Here is a 16736-nt window from a genome sequence, read left to right as displayed (position 1 = left end):
GAGCTGCACATTGTGTATTAATCCTTCACTAGCACAGAGAGCAGCAAAGTGTGTATTAACCATTCACTAGCAAAGGGAGCAGCACAGTGCATATTAACCCTTAGCTAGCACATAAAGCTGCACAGTGTGTATTAACCCTTCACTAGCACAGAGAGCAACACAGTGTTTATTAACCATTCACTAGCACAGAGAGCTGCACAGTGTGTATTAACCCTTCACTAGCACAGGGAGCAGCCCAGTGTGTATTAACCCTTCACTAGCACAGAGAGCAGCACAGTGTGTATTAACCCTTCACATGCACAGAGAGCAGCAGCTATACAATATATATTATTAACACTAGCACATAACAGCTACACATGATATATTATTAACACCAGCACATAACATCTACACAATATATATTATTAACACTAGCACATAACAGCTATACAATATATATTATTAACACTAGCACATAACAGCTATACAATATATATTATTAACACTAGCACATAACAGCTACACAATATATATTATTAACACCAGCACATAACAGCTACACAATATATATTATTAACACTAGCACATAACAGCTATACAATATATATTATTAACACTAGCACATAACAGTTACACAATATATATTATTAACACTAACACATAACAGCTACACAATATATATTATTAACACTAGCACATAACAGCTATACAATATATATTAATAACACTAGCACATAACAGTTACACAATATATATTATTAACACTAGCACATAATAGCTACATAATATATATTATAAACACTAGCAAATAACAGCTACACAATATATATTAACTAGCACATAACAGTTACACAATATATATTATTAACACTAGCACATAACAGCTACACAATATATATTATTAACACTAGCACATGACAGTTACACAATATATATTATTAACACTAGCACATAACAGCTACACAATATATATTATTAACCAGTGACGTGCGGTTAGGTCAGAGGCTGGTAAGGCAGTGGCCATGATATGCCGAGACACACGTATATGCACACACACATGCTCTCTCATAATTACACATGCACATACAGATGATCTCTCTAACACACACACACACGCAAACACACACACACCTGCTTTGTCACTCAAACATGCTCTCATACTTACACATACAGATGATCTCTCACACACACATACACACATATATTATCTCATACTTACACATGCACATACAGATGATCTCTCTCTCACAAACACACACACAGATGTTCGCTCATACTTGCACACAAGCACACATGCACACAAAGATGCTCTGTCCCACACAAACACAAATGCTCTCCACCCTGCAAAAATCCTCCATCTGTGGAGGTTACTAAAGATACAAAGTGAATTCTAGCTTTTGATTACAATAAAAGGCTAACAACCCCTGGAAAGTAATGTTTCCAATAAGCAGAAAATACAGGAGTTTTCACCTGTGATTAGACTCAACGCTGTAATTTCAGCACTGTGGTTACTGCTTGTTTCACTGTCTTATTTTTAATGAAATATGGTGTTTCCTGAATGCTTGCTTAAAAGTTCCCTTTATATTATCAATATTAACCAGTAGCCACATAATTTTCCAGCAAACCTAAGAACATTCTATTAGCTTTTATTTCTTCTGGAGAGAGTGATGAAAACAGTGGGAATGAGATAGTGGAAGAAAGGGAATGGCAGGTGAGAGAAAAGAAAGAGAAGGGGGAATGGAGAGATAACATGTAAAATGGAGAGAAATATACAGGGAGAAATGGGGAAGTGAGAGAGGAGAGAAATTAAGCAAATAGATAAAGGTGAGAGAATGATGAGGGAGAAGAGGAAGAGTTGAAGAGGGAGGGGGTAGAGAGGGGAATAAAGTAGGGAGAAAATGTAAATAGAGTGAGAGAAGAAAGATAGAGAAGGGATATAGAATGGAAAAAGTTGGATCAAAGAGAGAATAGAGAGCCTGTATAGAGAGAGAGATGAAATGGGGGCACAATACACAGGGGGAGAGAGAGAGAAGAAGATAAGAGGGGGAGAGACAGTAAGATCTGAGAGTGGAGAAAGAGCGAGAGAAGAGAAAAGAAAGAGGGGGAACAAAAAGAGGAGAGAGTAAGAAAAAGAGGCAATACATACATTTTTTTTCTTCAGTCACACATTTAACACAGTTCCTTATGCAAAGCATAAACTCTCATGTCCCTCAGGGGAAGACTTCTGTGTGTGTATATATAGGACTTGCATGTATGTGTATGGCTGAGCAACACAATTATTTTACATTTATGTCAGTATAACAATCTTGCTAGCAGTATGTACCACTCTACAGACCTGATAATGTGCTGAAAAAGCAAAAGTATAACCCCCCTGCATTCAATTTAATTGTTTCATAAAGAAACTAGCGGCTAGATTTGGAGTTTGGCGGCCAAGGGGGTGCGTTAGCTACGCGGGCTTTTTTCTGGCCGCACCATAAAATTAACTCTGGTATTGAGAGTCCAAAAAAATGCTGCGTTAGGCTCCAAAAAAGGAGAGTAGAGCATTTTTACCGCAAATGCAACTCTTGATACCAGAGTTGCTTACGGACGCGGCCAGCCTCAAAAACGTGCTTGTGCACGATTCCCCCATAGGAAACAATGGGGCTGTTTGAGCTGAAAAAAAACTAACACCTGCAAAAAAGCCGCGTTCAGCTCCTAACGCAGCCCCATTGTTTCCTATGGGGAAACACTTCCTACGTCTGCACCTAACACTCTAACATGTACCCCGAGTCTAAACACCCCTAACCTTACACTTATTAACCCCTAATCTGCCGCCCCCGCTATCGCTGACCCCTGCATTATATTTATTAACCCCTAATCTGCCCCCCTCAACGTCGCCGACACCTGCCTACACTTATTAACCCCTAATCTGCCGAGCGGACCTGAGCGCTACTATAATAAAGTTATTAACCCCTAATCCGTATCACTAACCCTATAATAAATAGTATTAACCCCTAATCTGCCCTCCCTAACATCGCCGACACCTAACTTCAATTATTAACCCCTAATCTGCCGACCAGAGCTCACCGCTACTATAATAAATGGATTAACCCCTAAAGCTAAGTCTAACCCTAACACTAACACCCCCCTAACTTAAATATAATTTAAATCTAACGAAATTAATTAACTCTTATTAAATAAATTATTCCTATTTAAAGCTAAATACTTACCTGTAAAATAAATCCTAATATAGCTACAATATAAATTATAATTACATTGTAGCTATTTTAGGATTAATATTTATTTTACAGGCAACTTTGTAATTATTTTAACCAGGTACAATAGCTATTAAATAGTTAAGAACTATTTAATAGTTACCTAGTTAAAATAATAGCAAAATTACCTGTAAAATAAATCCTAACCTAAGTTACAATTAAACCTAACACTACACTATCATTAAATTAATTAAATAAAATATCTACAATTATCTACAAAAAAACCTAACACTACACTATCAATAAATAAATTAAATACAATTCCTACAAATAACTACAATGAAATAAACTAACTAAAGTACAAAAAATAAAAAAGAACTAAGTTACAAAAAATAAAAAAATATTTACAAACATCAGAAAAAAATTACAACAATTTTAAACTAATTACACCTACTCTAAGCCCCCTAATAAAATAACAAAGACCCCCAAAATAAAAAAATGCCCTACCCTATTCTAAATTAATAAAGTTAAAAGCTCTTTTACCTTACCAGCCCTGAACAGGGCCCTTTGCGGGGCATGCCCCAAGAAAATCAACTCTTTTGCCTGTAAAAAAAAACATACAATACCCCCCCCCAACATTACAACCCACCACCCACATACCCCTAATCTAACCCAAACCCCCCTTAAATAAACCTAACACTAAGCCCCTGAAGATCTTCCTACCTTGTCTTCACCTCACCAGGTATCACCGATCCGTCCTGGCTCCAAAATCTTCATCCAACCCAAGCGGGGGCTGGCGATCCATCATCCGGTGCTGAAGAGGTCCAGAAGAGGCTCCAAAGTCTTCCTCCTATCCGGCAAGAAGAGGACATCCGGACCGGCAAACATCTTCATCCAAGCGGCATCTTCTATCTTCTTCCATCCGGTGCGGAGCGGGTCCATCTTGAAGCAGCCGACGCGGATCCATCCTCTTCTTCCGGCGTCTCCCGACGAATGACGGTTCCTTTAAGGGACGTCATCCAAGATGGCGTCCCTCGAATTCCGATTGGCTGATAGGATTCTATCAGCCAATCGGAATTAAGGTAGGAATATTCTGATTGGCTGATGGAATCAGCCAATCAGAATCAAGTTCAATCCGATTGGCTGATCCAATCAGCCAATCAGATTGAGCTCGCATTCTATTGGCTGATCGGAACAGCCAATAGAATGCAAGCTCAATCTGATTGGCTGATTGGATCAGCCAATCGGATTGAACTTGATTCTGATTGGCTGATTCCATCAGCCAATCAGAATATTCTTACCTTAATTCCGATTGGCTGATAGAATCCTATCAGCCAATCGGAATTCGAGGGACGCCATCTTGGATGACGTCCCTTAAAGGAACCGTCATTCGTCGGGAGTCGCCGGAAGAAGAGGATGGATCCGCGTCGGCTGCTTCAAGATGGACCCGCTCCGCACCGGATGGAAGAAGATAGAAGATGCCGCTTGGATGAAGATGTTTGCTGGTCCGGATGTCCTCTTCTTGCCGGATAGGAGGAAGACTTTGGAGCCTCTTCTGGACCTCTTCAGCACCGGATGATGGATCGCCAGCCCCCGCTTGGGTTGGATGAAGATTTTGGAGCCAGGACGGATCGGTGATACCTGGTGAGGTGAAGACAAAGTAGGAAGATCTTCAGGGGCTTAGTGTTAGGTTTATTTAAGGGGGGTTTGGGTTAGATTAGGGGTATGTGGGTGGTGGGTTGTAATGTTGGGGGGGGCTATTGTATGTTTTTTTTTACAGGCAAAAGAGCTGATTTTCTTGGGGCATGCCCCGCAAAGGGCCCTGTTCAGGGCTGGTAAGGTAAAAGAGCTTTTAACTTTATTAATTTAGAATAGGGTAGGGCATTTTTTTATTTTGGGGGTCTTTGTTATTTTATTAGGGGGCTTAGAGTAGGTGTAATTAGTTTAAAATTGTTGTAATTTTTTTCTGATGTTTGTAAATATTTTTTTATTTTTTGTAACTTAGTTCTTTTTTATTTTTTGTACTTTAGTTAGTTTATTTCATTGTAGTTATTTGTAGGAATTGTATTTAATTTATTTATTGATAGTGTAGTGTTAGGTTTTTTTGTAGATAATTGTAGATATTTTATTTAATTAATTTAATGATAGTGTAGTGTTAGGTTTAATTGTAACTTAGGTTAGGATTTATTTTACAGGTAATTTTGTTATTATTTTAACTAGGTAACTATTAAATAGTTCTTAACTATTTAATAGCTATTGTACCTGGTTAAAATAATTACAAAGTTGCCTGTAAAATAAATATTAATCCTAAAATAGCTACAATGTAATTATAATTTATATTGTAGCTATATTAGGATTTATTTTACAGGTAAGTATTTAACTTTAAATAGGAATAATTTATTTAATAAGAGTTAATTAATTTCGTTAGATTTAAATTATATTTAAGTTAGGGGGGTGTTAGTGTTAGGGTTAGACTTAGCTTTAGGGGTTAATCCATTTATTATAGTAGCGGTGAGCTCCGGTCGGCAGATTAGGGGTTAATAATTGAAGTTAGGTGTCGGCGATGTTAGGGAGGACAGATTAGGGGTTAATACTATTTATTATAGGGTTAGTGAGGCGGATTAGGGGTTAATACATTTATTATAGTAGCGGTGCGGTCCGGTCGGCAGATTAGGGGTTAATCAGTGTAGGCAGGTGTCGGCGACGTTGAGGGGGGCAGATTAGGGGTTAATAAATATAATATAGGGGTCGGCGGTGTTAGGGGCAGCAGATTAGGGGTACATAGCTATAATGTAGGTGGCGGCGCTTTGCGGTCGGCAGATTAGGGGTTAATTATTGTAAGTAGCTGGCGGCGACGTTGTGGGGGGCAGGTTAGGGGTTAATAAATATAATACAGGGGTCGGTGGTGTTAGGGGGAGCAGATTAGGGGTACATAGGGATAACTTAGCTGGCGGCGCTTTGCGGTCGGCAGATTAGGGGTTAAAAAAAAAATTCGAGTGGCGGCGATGTTGGGGGGACCTCGGTTTAGGGGTACATAGGTAGTTTATGGGTGTTAGTGTACTTTAGAGCACAGTAGTTAAGAGCTTTATGAACCAGCGTTAGCCCAGAAAGCTCTTAACTACTGACTTTTTTCTGCGGCTGGAGTTTTGTCGTTAGAATTCTAACGCTCACTTCAGAAACGACTCTAAATACCGGAGTTAGAAAGATCCCATTGAAAAGATAGGATACGCAATTGACGTAAGGGGATCTGCGGTATGGAAAAGTCGCGGCTGAAAAGTGAGCGTTAGACCCTATTTTCAGTGACTCCAAATACCGGCGGTAGCCTAAAACCAGCGTTAGGAGCCTCTAACGCTGGTTTTCACGGCTAACGCCAAACTCCAAATCTAGGCCTAGGTGAACATAACAATATAACTCAGACAATTTTATACATTAATTAATCCAGGTGATTCACTTTTTAACAGAAGATTTGCATAGCTTCCAAGGATAAATTACTCATTTTAAACACTCCAAATCACTTGCTGACTGCTGTTCTGAAAATCAGCATTTAATTTCCTGAGAGCTGGCTGTCATAACCACTTGACTACACACAGTCTATATAGTAATAATATACATCAGCTCATTCAATTATACCACTGCAGTCCTACTACTTCACAAACATTATCTGCAGGAGAAAAATCAAGTCCTGGTGTTGATTCTATCAGGTAAAAAAAAAGAACTGCAGGAATATTGTAGTTTCCCTTTAAAAGCACAACACTGTAATGCAATTAATTGGCTTGAAGTGGATATATACACTCAATCTGAGGTCAGTTCTTCGATCACAGAAGTGCTAACTTAAAGACCTATAACATCCCACTCCTGACCTTCAAGAGCCCCAAAGCATTGCCCTCCTTTCAGCAGCATTGTCATGTGCAAAGGCAAAACACATAAAGTTCCAATGTTAAAACCACCTTCTTAAATGAATTGTCAACTCCCACCTCACAGCAAACATCTTTCCCCCGGTTGTGCAGTTTCTGCTAATGGCAGGTTATAAGGGGATTACATCCAGTAAACAAAGGCTGAGGCCCCCTTCAAGTACCAAGCAAACAGGTAATATGACCATATCCAAAGAACAGATCTCACCCATCTGCTGCCATATTCACTGACAAATACATAGGCGCAGACATGTCTAACAGCTACATAGCTAATAGCTGTAACCCCTTGCATACCAGAGTGGTTAGGAAAATATTTACAAACTTGTTTAGCAGCATTGCAGCATTGATAATATGAGGAGCACATATTTTCACAGATGTCTAGTAAGAGCCCTGGCAATGCATGTTGGGACTGTATAAACACATACAGCGTATGTGACCACGCACACACATGACTATCAGCATAAATAAATAATACATCATACATATAGCATAAAGGAATATTTCACGGCTTCTGCTGCTTTGTCAAAGCCACTCAGGCTATAGGTAGTTATAAAATAGCAAATCACGATGGAATAAAATGTAAAAGCAGTGGAGATCAATAAGATCATTTGATAATATAAACTCATACACCGTATGTGACTGCGCACAAACATATCAGCATGCACAAATATTAAATCATACAGCAATGTACCTAGACTCACTAGTGTGCAAGTGGTAGTGGGTTTTTAACTTACTCTCTCAGGCGGTGGCCGGCTCATCAGAATAAAACAGTGTGGGAAAAAAGTCGTAGAATAGATTATTTACCTAATACCAACAAGTAACGGTCCTCAGCAGGTGCGGCTCACTCCTTGGCTGCTTGATACTGATTGCGTTGGATCTTCTTGGATCTTCCTTCCAGCAGCCTGGCTTCTCACAGTGCATTGTCCACGTGACTCGGCTGAGGGCTCCAAGGTTCCCTCCAGCACTTCCGCACACTGCTCCGCATCGTCAGCAGTCATGTGACGTGACTGACAAGACTGCTGCTGATTGGCTCCCCGAGGCTGCTAGAAGAGCAGCCTCAAATGGGAGCATATGGGTTCAGCTTTTAGGCACCAGTGGGTGGAGCTGGCTCAGTTGTGGCTCAGGCAAGCATGTTGTGCAATGGATGGAGGGCAGCGGACAAGCTCACTGCCTACCTTCTATTACGCAACATGGATGATACCATGTATGCCGGACCGGGGGGGTGTGGAAAAAAAATAAACAATTTTTTTTAAAAAATAATAATTCTAAAAATAAATGTTTTTAGTCATTAGGACAGGTGAGGCACTGCCTCTAATGACTGCACGTCGTCTCCCCCTTGCACCTCATCCCAAAAACATTACTGCAAATCACATCTCATCTCATGTCACTCTCCCTTTTGCTTATTCTAGCTGCTGGTGACATCTCCCCCAATCCTGGCCCCCACAACTTCCTAGCCTTGCACCCCCATGTGTGCCTTTCAATAGACTTCAAAAACAAAATTCTGGTAACCTTAATCTCGTTCCTCTTGCATCTAAAGCCACTACCCATTCACTTGTGCACTCTGGAACTCTTGCTCTGTTTGCAACAAGCTCACTTCTATCCATGACTTCTTTATCTCTCTCAATCTTCTGTCTCTCACAGAAACCTGACTCTCTCCTTCAGACACAGCTTCCTCAGCTGCTGTACCATGGGGATCTCCACTTCAGCCACACGCCTAGGTCTGATATACACATACACATATATACTGTATACCCTTTAGCGGGTTTATATTTCTAACACTCGAGAACGCATGCTGTTATAACTTTTGTGTGCAATATATTTTTAATATGAGTGTAAGTGAACTTTATAATATATTTTTGAAGAGCTATCTGGAGATACCCAAATTAGAATCAAAATGTGTCAGGAAGGTTATAGCTACACCATGCCCAAGTACAAAGAGAGATGTAGTGTGTATTAACCCTTCACTAGCACAGAGAGCTGCACAGTGTGGATTAACCCTTCACTAGCACAGAGAGCTGCACAGTGTGTATTAACCCTTCACTAGCACAGAGAGCTGCACAGTGTGTATTAACCATTCACTAGCACAGAGAGCAGCACAGTGTGTATTAACCCTTCACTAGCACAGAGAGCAGCACTGTGTGTATTAACTCTTCACTAGCAAAGAGAGCAGCACAGTGCCTATTAACCCTTAACTAGCACATAAAGCTGCACAGTGTGTATTAACCCTCCACTAGCACAGAGATCAGCACAGTGTGTATTAACCCTTCACTAGCACAGAGAGCAACACAGTGAGTATTAACCCTTCACTAATATAGAGAGCAGTACAGTGTGTATTTACCCTTCACTACCACAGAGAGCAGCACAGTGTGTATTAACCCTTCAATAGCACAGAGAGCAGCACAGTGTGTAACCTCTTCACTTGCACAGAGAGCAGCACAGTGTGTATTAACCCTTTACTAGCAGAGAGCAGCACAGTGTGTATTAACCTCTTCACTAGCACAGAGCATAGCACAGACTGTATTAACCCCTTTAATAGGACAGAGAGCAGCACAGTGTGTATTAACCCTTCACTAGCTCAGAGAACAAAACAAATTGTATTATCCCTTCACTAGCACAAAGAGCAGGACAGTGTATTAACTCTTCACTGGAACAGAGAGCAGCACAGTGTGTATTAATCCTTCACTAACACAGAAAGTATCACAGTGTATATTAAGCTATCACTAGCACAGAGAGCATCACAGTGTGTATTAACCCTTCACTAGTACAGAGAACAGAACAGGGTGTATTAACCCTTCACTAGCACAAAGAGCAGCACAATGTGTATTAACCCTTCACTCGCACATAGAGCAGCACAGTGTGTATTAACCCTTCACTCGCACAGAGCAGCACAGTGTGCATTAACCCTTCACTAGCACAGAGAGCAGCACAGTGTGTATTAACCCTTCACTAGCACAGAGAGCAGCACAGTGTGCATTAACCCTTCACTAGCACAGAGAGCAGCACAGTGTGTAACCTCTTCACTTGCACAGAGAGCAGCACAGTGTGTATTAACCCTTTACTAGCAGAGCAGCACAGTGTGTATTAACCTCTTCACTAGCACAGAGAGCAGCACAGACTGTATTAACCCCTTTACTAGGACAGAGAGCAGCACAGTGTGTATTAACCCTTCACTAGCACAGAGAACAGAACATATTGTATTATCCCTTCACTAGCACAGAGAGCAGCACAGTGTGTATTAACCCTTCACTGGCACAGAGAGAAGCACAGTATGTATTACTGCACAGTGTGTATTAACCCTCCACTAGCACAGAGATCAGCACAGTGTGTATTAACCCTTCACTAGCACAGAGAGCAACACAGTGAGTATTAACCCTTCACTAATATAGAGAGCAGTACAGTGTGTATTTACCCTTCACTACCACAGAGAGCAGCACAGTGTGTATTAACCCTTCAATAGCACAGAGAGCAGCACAGTGTGTAACCTCTTCACTTGCACAGAGAGCAGCACAGTGTGTATTAACCCTTTACTAGCAGAGAGCAGCACAGTGTGTATTAACCTCTTCACTAGCACAGAGCATAGCACAGACTGTATTAACCCCTTTAATAGGACAGAGAGCAGCACAGTGTGTATTAACCCTTCACTAGCTCAGAGAACAAAACAAATTGTATTATCCCTTCACTAGCACAAAGAGCAGGACAGTGTATTAACTCTTCACTGGAACAGAGAGCAGCACAGTGTGTATTAATCCTTCACTAACACAGAAAGTATCACAGTGTATATTAAGCTATCACTAGCACAGAGAGCATCACAGTGTGTATTAACCCTTCACTAGTACAGAGAACAGAACAGGGTGTATTAACCCTTCACTAGCACAAAGAGCAGCACAATGTGTATTAACCCTTCACTCGCACATAGAGCAGCACAGTGTGTATTAACCCTTCACTCGCACAGAGCAGCACAGTGTGCATTAACCCTTCACTAGCACAGAGAGCAGCACAGTGTGTATTAACCCTTCACTAGCACAGAGAGCAGCACAGTGTGCATTAACCCTTCACTAGCACAGAGAGCAGCACAGTGTGTAACCTCTTCACTTGCACAGAGAGCAGCACAGTGTGTATTAACCCTTTACTAGCAGAGCAGCACAGTGTGTATTAACCTCTTCACTAGCACAGAGAGCAGCACAGACTGTATTAACCCCTTTACTAGGACAGAGAGCAGCACAGTGTGTATTAACCCTTCACTAGCACAGAGAACAGAACATATTGTATTATCCCTTCACTAGCACAGAGAGCAGCACAGTGTGTATTAACCCTTCACTGGCACAGAGAGAAGCACAGTATGTATTAACCCTTCACTAATACAGAGAACAGAACAGGGTGTATTAACCCTTCACTAGCACAAAGAGCAGCACAGTGTGTATTAACCCTTCACTCGCATAAAGAAAGAGCAGGACAGCGTGTATTAACCTCTTCAATAGCACTGACAGCAGCACAGTATGTATTAACCCTCCACTAGCACAGAGAGCAGCATTGTGTGTATTAACCCTTCACTAGCACAGAGAGCAGCACAGTGTGTATTAACCCTTCACTAGCACAGAGAACAGTACTGCATATTAACCCTTCACTAGCACAGAGAGCAGCACAGACTGTATTAACCCCTTTACAAGGACAGAGAGCCGCAGAGAGTGTATTACCCTTTCAATAGCACTAACATTTAAACAGCAGTTACTATCTTGTTCCCTGGCACAAGCAGGTAAATAACATGCACTAAAAGGACAACATTTATAAAAACTGATAATTTTTCAGCAGCCCAGAATAAACACAAACTTATAATCACACAATACACACAGCCTGACTCACTCACCCAGCTGCACAGGAAGTAAGAGGAAGAATGATATAAAACTACAACTCCCAGAAAACACCCTGAGAAGTCACATGTCAATCAGCAGCCAATCAGGCAAACAGAAAATGTGTCTCTATTTTAAAGATGGGTTGGATGTTTATTAAAATGTAATGCTGCAAATTCATAAGAATGACAGAAACTGAGCACATTGTCCCTGTTATATTCTTCATTAGCAGATAACAGTTACACAATACAGTATATATTACTAGTACTAAAGCCCGTGTACACGGGCCATTGTTTTCAGTACAGCTTTCCCACCCCTTGGTCTCTCTCTCCCCCCTCTATTTTGCTCTCTCTCCCCCCTCTCTTTTGCTCTCTCTCTCCCCCCCTGTTTTGCTCTCTCTCTCTCCCCTCTCTCTTGCTCTCTCTCTCCCCTCTCTCTTGCTCTCTCTCCCCCCATCTTTGGCTCTCTCTCCCCCCATCTTTGGCTCTCTCTCCCCTCTCTTTTGCGCTCTCTCCCCCTCTCTTTTGTTCTCTCTCTCCCCTCTTTGGCTCTCTCCCCCCTTTCTTTGGCTCTCTCTCCCCCTCTATTGCTCTCTATCCCCCCTCTTTTGCTCTCTCTCCCCTCTCTTTTGCTCTCTCACTCCCTCTCTTTTGCTCTCTCTCCCCCCTCTCTTTTGTTCTCTCCCCCCCCCTCTTTGGCTCTCTCCACCCTCTCTTTTGTTCTCTCTCCCCCCTCTCTTTTGTTCTCTCCCCCCTTTTTTTGCTCTCTCCCCCCCCCCCTCTTTTGCTCTGTTTCCCCCCTCTTTTGCTCTCGCCACCCTCTTTTGCTCTCCCTCTCCCCTCTTTTGCTCTCTCTCTCCCCTCTTTTGCTCTCTCCCCTCTTTTGCTCTCTCCCCCTCTCTTTTGCTCTCTCTCCCCTCTCTCTTTTGTTCTCTCTCCCCCCTCTTTTGCTCTCTCCCCCCTCTCTGGCTCTCTCACCCCTCTCTTTTGTTCTCTCTCCCCCCTCTCTTTTGCTCTCTCCCCCCGGTCTTTTGCTCTCTCTCTCCCCTTTTTTGCTCTCTCTCTCCCCTCTTTGTCTCTCTCCCCCCCTCTCTTTTGCTCTCTCTCCCCTCTCTTTTGCTCTCTCTCTCCCTCCTATTTTGCTCTCTCTCTCCCCTCTGTGGCTCTCTCTCCCCTCTTTGGCTCTCTTCCCCCTCTTTGCTCTCTCCTCCCTTTCTTTTGCTCTCTGTCCCCTCAATTTTGCTCTCTCTCTCCCCTCTTTTGATCTCTCTCCCCCTCTCTTTAGGACTCTCTCTCCCCTCTTTGGCTCTCTTTCCCCTCTTTGGCTCTCTCTCCCCCTTTTCTTTTGCTCTCTCCCCCTCTCTTGCTCTCTCTCTCCCTTCTTTTGCTCTCTCTCCCCCCTCTTTTGCTCTCTCTCTCCCCCCTTTGGCTCTCTCCCCCCTTTCTTTTGCGCTCTCTCCCCCTCTCTTTTGTTCTCTCTCTCCCCTCTTTGGCTCTCTCCCCCCTTTCTTTGGCTCTCTCCCCCCCTCTATTGCTCTCTATCCCCCCTCTTTTGCTCTCTCTCCCCTCTCTTTTGCTCTCTCACTCCCTCTCTTTTGCTCTCTCTCCCCCCTCTCTTTTGTTCTCTCCCCCCCTCTTTGGCTCTCTCCACCCTCTCTTTTGTTCTCTCTCCCCCCTCTCTTTTGTTCTCTCCCCCCTTTTTTTGCTCTCTCCCCCCCTCTTTTGCTCTGTTTCCCCCCCTCTTTTGCTCTCGCCACCCTCTTTTGCTCTCCCTCACCCCTCTTTTGCTCTCTCGCTCCCCTCTTTTGCTCTCTCTCCCCCTCTCTTTTGCTCTCTCTCCTCTCTCTCTTTTGTTCTCTCTCCCCCCTCTTTTGCTCTCTCCCCCCCTCTCTGGCTCTCTCCCCCCCTCTCTTTTGTTCTCTCTCCCCCCTCTCTTTTGCTCTCTCCCCCCGGTCTTTTGCTCTCTCTCTCCCCTCTTTTGCTCTCTCTCTCCCCTCTTTGTCTCTCTCCCCCCTCTGTTTTGCTCTCTCTCCCCTCTCTTTTGCTCTCTCTCTCCCTCCTATTTTGCTCGCTCTCTCCCCTCTGTGGCTCTCTCTCCCCTCTTTGGCTCTCTTCCCCCTCTTTGCTCTCTCCCCCCTTTCTTTTGCTCTCTGTCCCCTCAATTTTGCTCTCTCTCTCCCCTCTTTTGCTCTCGCCACCCTCTTTTGCTCTCTCTCTCCCCTCTTTTGCTCTCTCTCCCCCCTTTCTTTTGCTCTCTCTCCCCCTCTCTTTTGTTCTCTCTCCCCTCTCTCTTTTGTTCTCTCTCCCCCCTCTTTTGCTCTCTCCCCCCTCTCTGGCTCTCTCCCCCCTCTCTTTTGTTCTCTCTCCCCCCTCTCTTTTGCTCTCTACCCCCGGTCTTTTGCTCTCTCCCCCCTCTCTTTTGCTCTCTCTCCCCTCTCTTTTGCTTTCTCTCTCCCCCCTATTTTGCTCTCTCTCTCCCCTCTTTTGATCTCTCTCCCCCTCTCTTTAGGACTCTCCCCTCTTTGGCTCTCTCTCCCACCTTTTTTGCTCTCTCTCCCCCTCTCTTTTGTTCTCTCTCTCCCCTCTTTGGCTCTCTCCCCCCTTTCTTTGGCTCTCTCTCCCCCTCTGTTGCTCTCTATCCCCCCTCTTTTGCTCTCTCTCCCCTCTCTTTTGCTCTCTCACTCCCTCTCTTTTGCTCTCTCTCCCCCCTCTCTTTTGTTCTCTCCCCCCCCCCCTCTTTGGCTCTCTCCACCCTCTCTTTTGTTCTCTCTCCCCCCCTCTCTTTTGTTCTCTCCCCCCCTTTTTTTGCTCCCCCCCCCCTCTTTTGCTCTGTTTCCCCCCCTCTTTTGCTCTCGCCACCCTCTTTTGCTCTCCCTCACCCCTCTTTTGCTCTCTCTCTCCACTCTTTTGCTCTCTCTCCCCCTATTTTGTTCTCTCTAACCCCCTCTTTCGTTCTCTCCTCCCTCTTTGGCTCTCTCCCCTCTTTCTTTTGCTCTCTCTCCCCCCCTCTTTTGATCTCTCTCTCCCCTCTTTTGCTCTCTCTCTCCCCTCTTTGGCTCTTTCCCCCTCTGTTTTGCTCTCTCTCTCTCCCCTTCTTGGTTCTCTCCCCCCTCTCTTTGGCTCTCTACCCCCTCTCTTTGGCTCTCTCTTCCCCCTCTTTGCTCTCTCCCCCCTTTCTTTTGCTCTCTGTCCCCTCAATTTTGCTCTCTCTCTCCCCTCTTTTGATCTCTCTCCCCCTCTCTTTAGGACTCTCTCTCCCCTCTTTGGCTCTCTCTCCCACCTTTTTTGCTCTCTCTCCCCCTTTTCTTTTGCTCTATCCCCCCTCTCTTGCTCTCTCTCTCCCTTCTTTTGCTCTCTCTCCCCTCTCTTTTGCTCTCTCTCTCCCCCCTTTGGCTCTCTCCCCCCTTTTTTTTGCTCTCTCTCCCCCCTATTTTGTTCTCTCTAACCCCCTCTTTGGTTCTCTCCTCCCTCTTTGGCTCTCTCCCCTCTTTCTTTTGCTCTCTCTCTCCCCTCTTTTGCTCTCTCTCCCCCTCTCTTTGGCTCTCTCTTCCCCCTCTTTGCTCTCTCCCCCCTTTCTTTTGCTCTCTGTCCCCTCAATTTTGCTCTCTCTCTCCCCTCTTTTGATCTCTCTCCCCCTCTCTTTAGGACTCTCTCTCCCCTCTTTGGCTCTCTCTCCCACCTTTTTTGCTCTCTCTCCCCCTTTTCTTTTGCTCTATCCCCCCTCTCTTGCTCTCTCTCTCCCTTCTTTTGCTCTCTCTCCCCTCTCTTTTGCTCTCTCTCTCCCCCCTTTGGCTCTCTCCCCCCTTTTTTTTGCTCTCTCTCCCCCCTATTTTGTTCTCTCTAACCCCCTCTTTGGTTCTCTCCTCCCTCTTTGGCTCTCTCCCCTCTTTCTTTTGCTCTCTCTCTCCCCTCTTTTGCTCTCTCTCCCCCTCTCTTTTGCTCTCTCTCCCCTCTCTCTTTTGTTCTCTCTCCCCCCTCTCTGGCTCTCTCCCCCTTCTCTTTTGTTCTCTCTCCCCCCTCTCTTTTGCTCTCTCCCCCCGGTCTTTTGCTCTCTCTCTCCCCTCTTTTGCTCTCTCTCTCCCCTCTTTGTCTCTCTCCCCCCTCTCTTTTGCTCTCTTTCCCCTCTCTTTTGCTCTCTCTCTCCCCCCTATTTTGATCTCTCTCTCCCCTCTGTGGCTCTCTATCCCCTCTTTGGCTCTCTTCCCCCTCTTTGCTCTCTCCTCCCTTTCTTTTGCTCTCTGTCCCCTCAATTTTGCTCTCTCTCTCCCCTCTTTTGATCTCTCTCCCCCTCTCTTTAGGACTCTCTCTCCCCTCTTTGGCTCTCTCTCCCCTCTTTGGCTCTCTCTCCCCCTTTTCTTTTGCTCTTTCTCCCCTCTCTCTTTTGTTCTCTCTCCCCCCTCTTTTGCTCTCTCCCCCCTCTCTTTTGTTCTCTCTCCCCCCTCTCTTTTGCTCTCTCCCCCCGGTCTTTTGCTCTCTCTCTCCCCTCTTTTGCTCTCTCTCTCCCCTCTTTGTCTCTCTCCCCCCTCTCTTTTGCTCTCTCTCCCCTCTCTTTTGCTCTCTCTCTCTCCCCCCTATTTTGCTCTCTCTCTCCCCTCTGTGGATCTCTCTCCCCTCTTTGGCTCTCTTCCCCCTCTTTGCTCTCTCCTCCCTTTCTTTTGCTCTCTGTCCCCTCAATTTTGCTCTCTCTCTCCCCTCTTTTGATCTCTCTCCCCCTCTCTTTAGGACTCTCTCTCCCCTCTTTGGCTCTCTCTCCCCTCTTTGGCTCTCTCTCCCCCTTTTCTTTTGCTCTCTCCCCCTCTCTTGCTC

This window comes from Bombina bombina, chromosome 5 (assembly GCF_027579735.1).
Source record: "Bombina bombina isolate aBomBom1 chromosome 5, aBomBom1.pri, whole genome shotgun sequence".
NCBI lineage: Eukaryota > Metazoa > Chordata > Amphibia > Anura > Bombinatoridae > Bombina > Bombina bombina.
Note: the sequence above shows the minus strand (reverse complement) of the source record.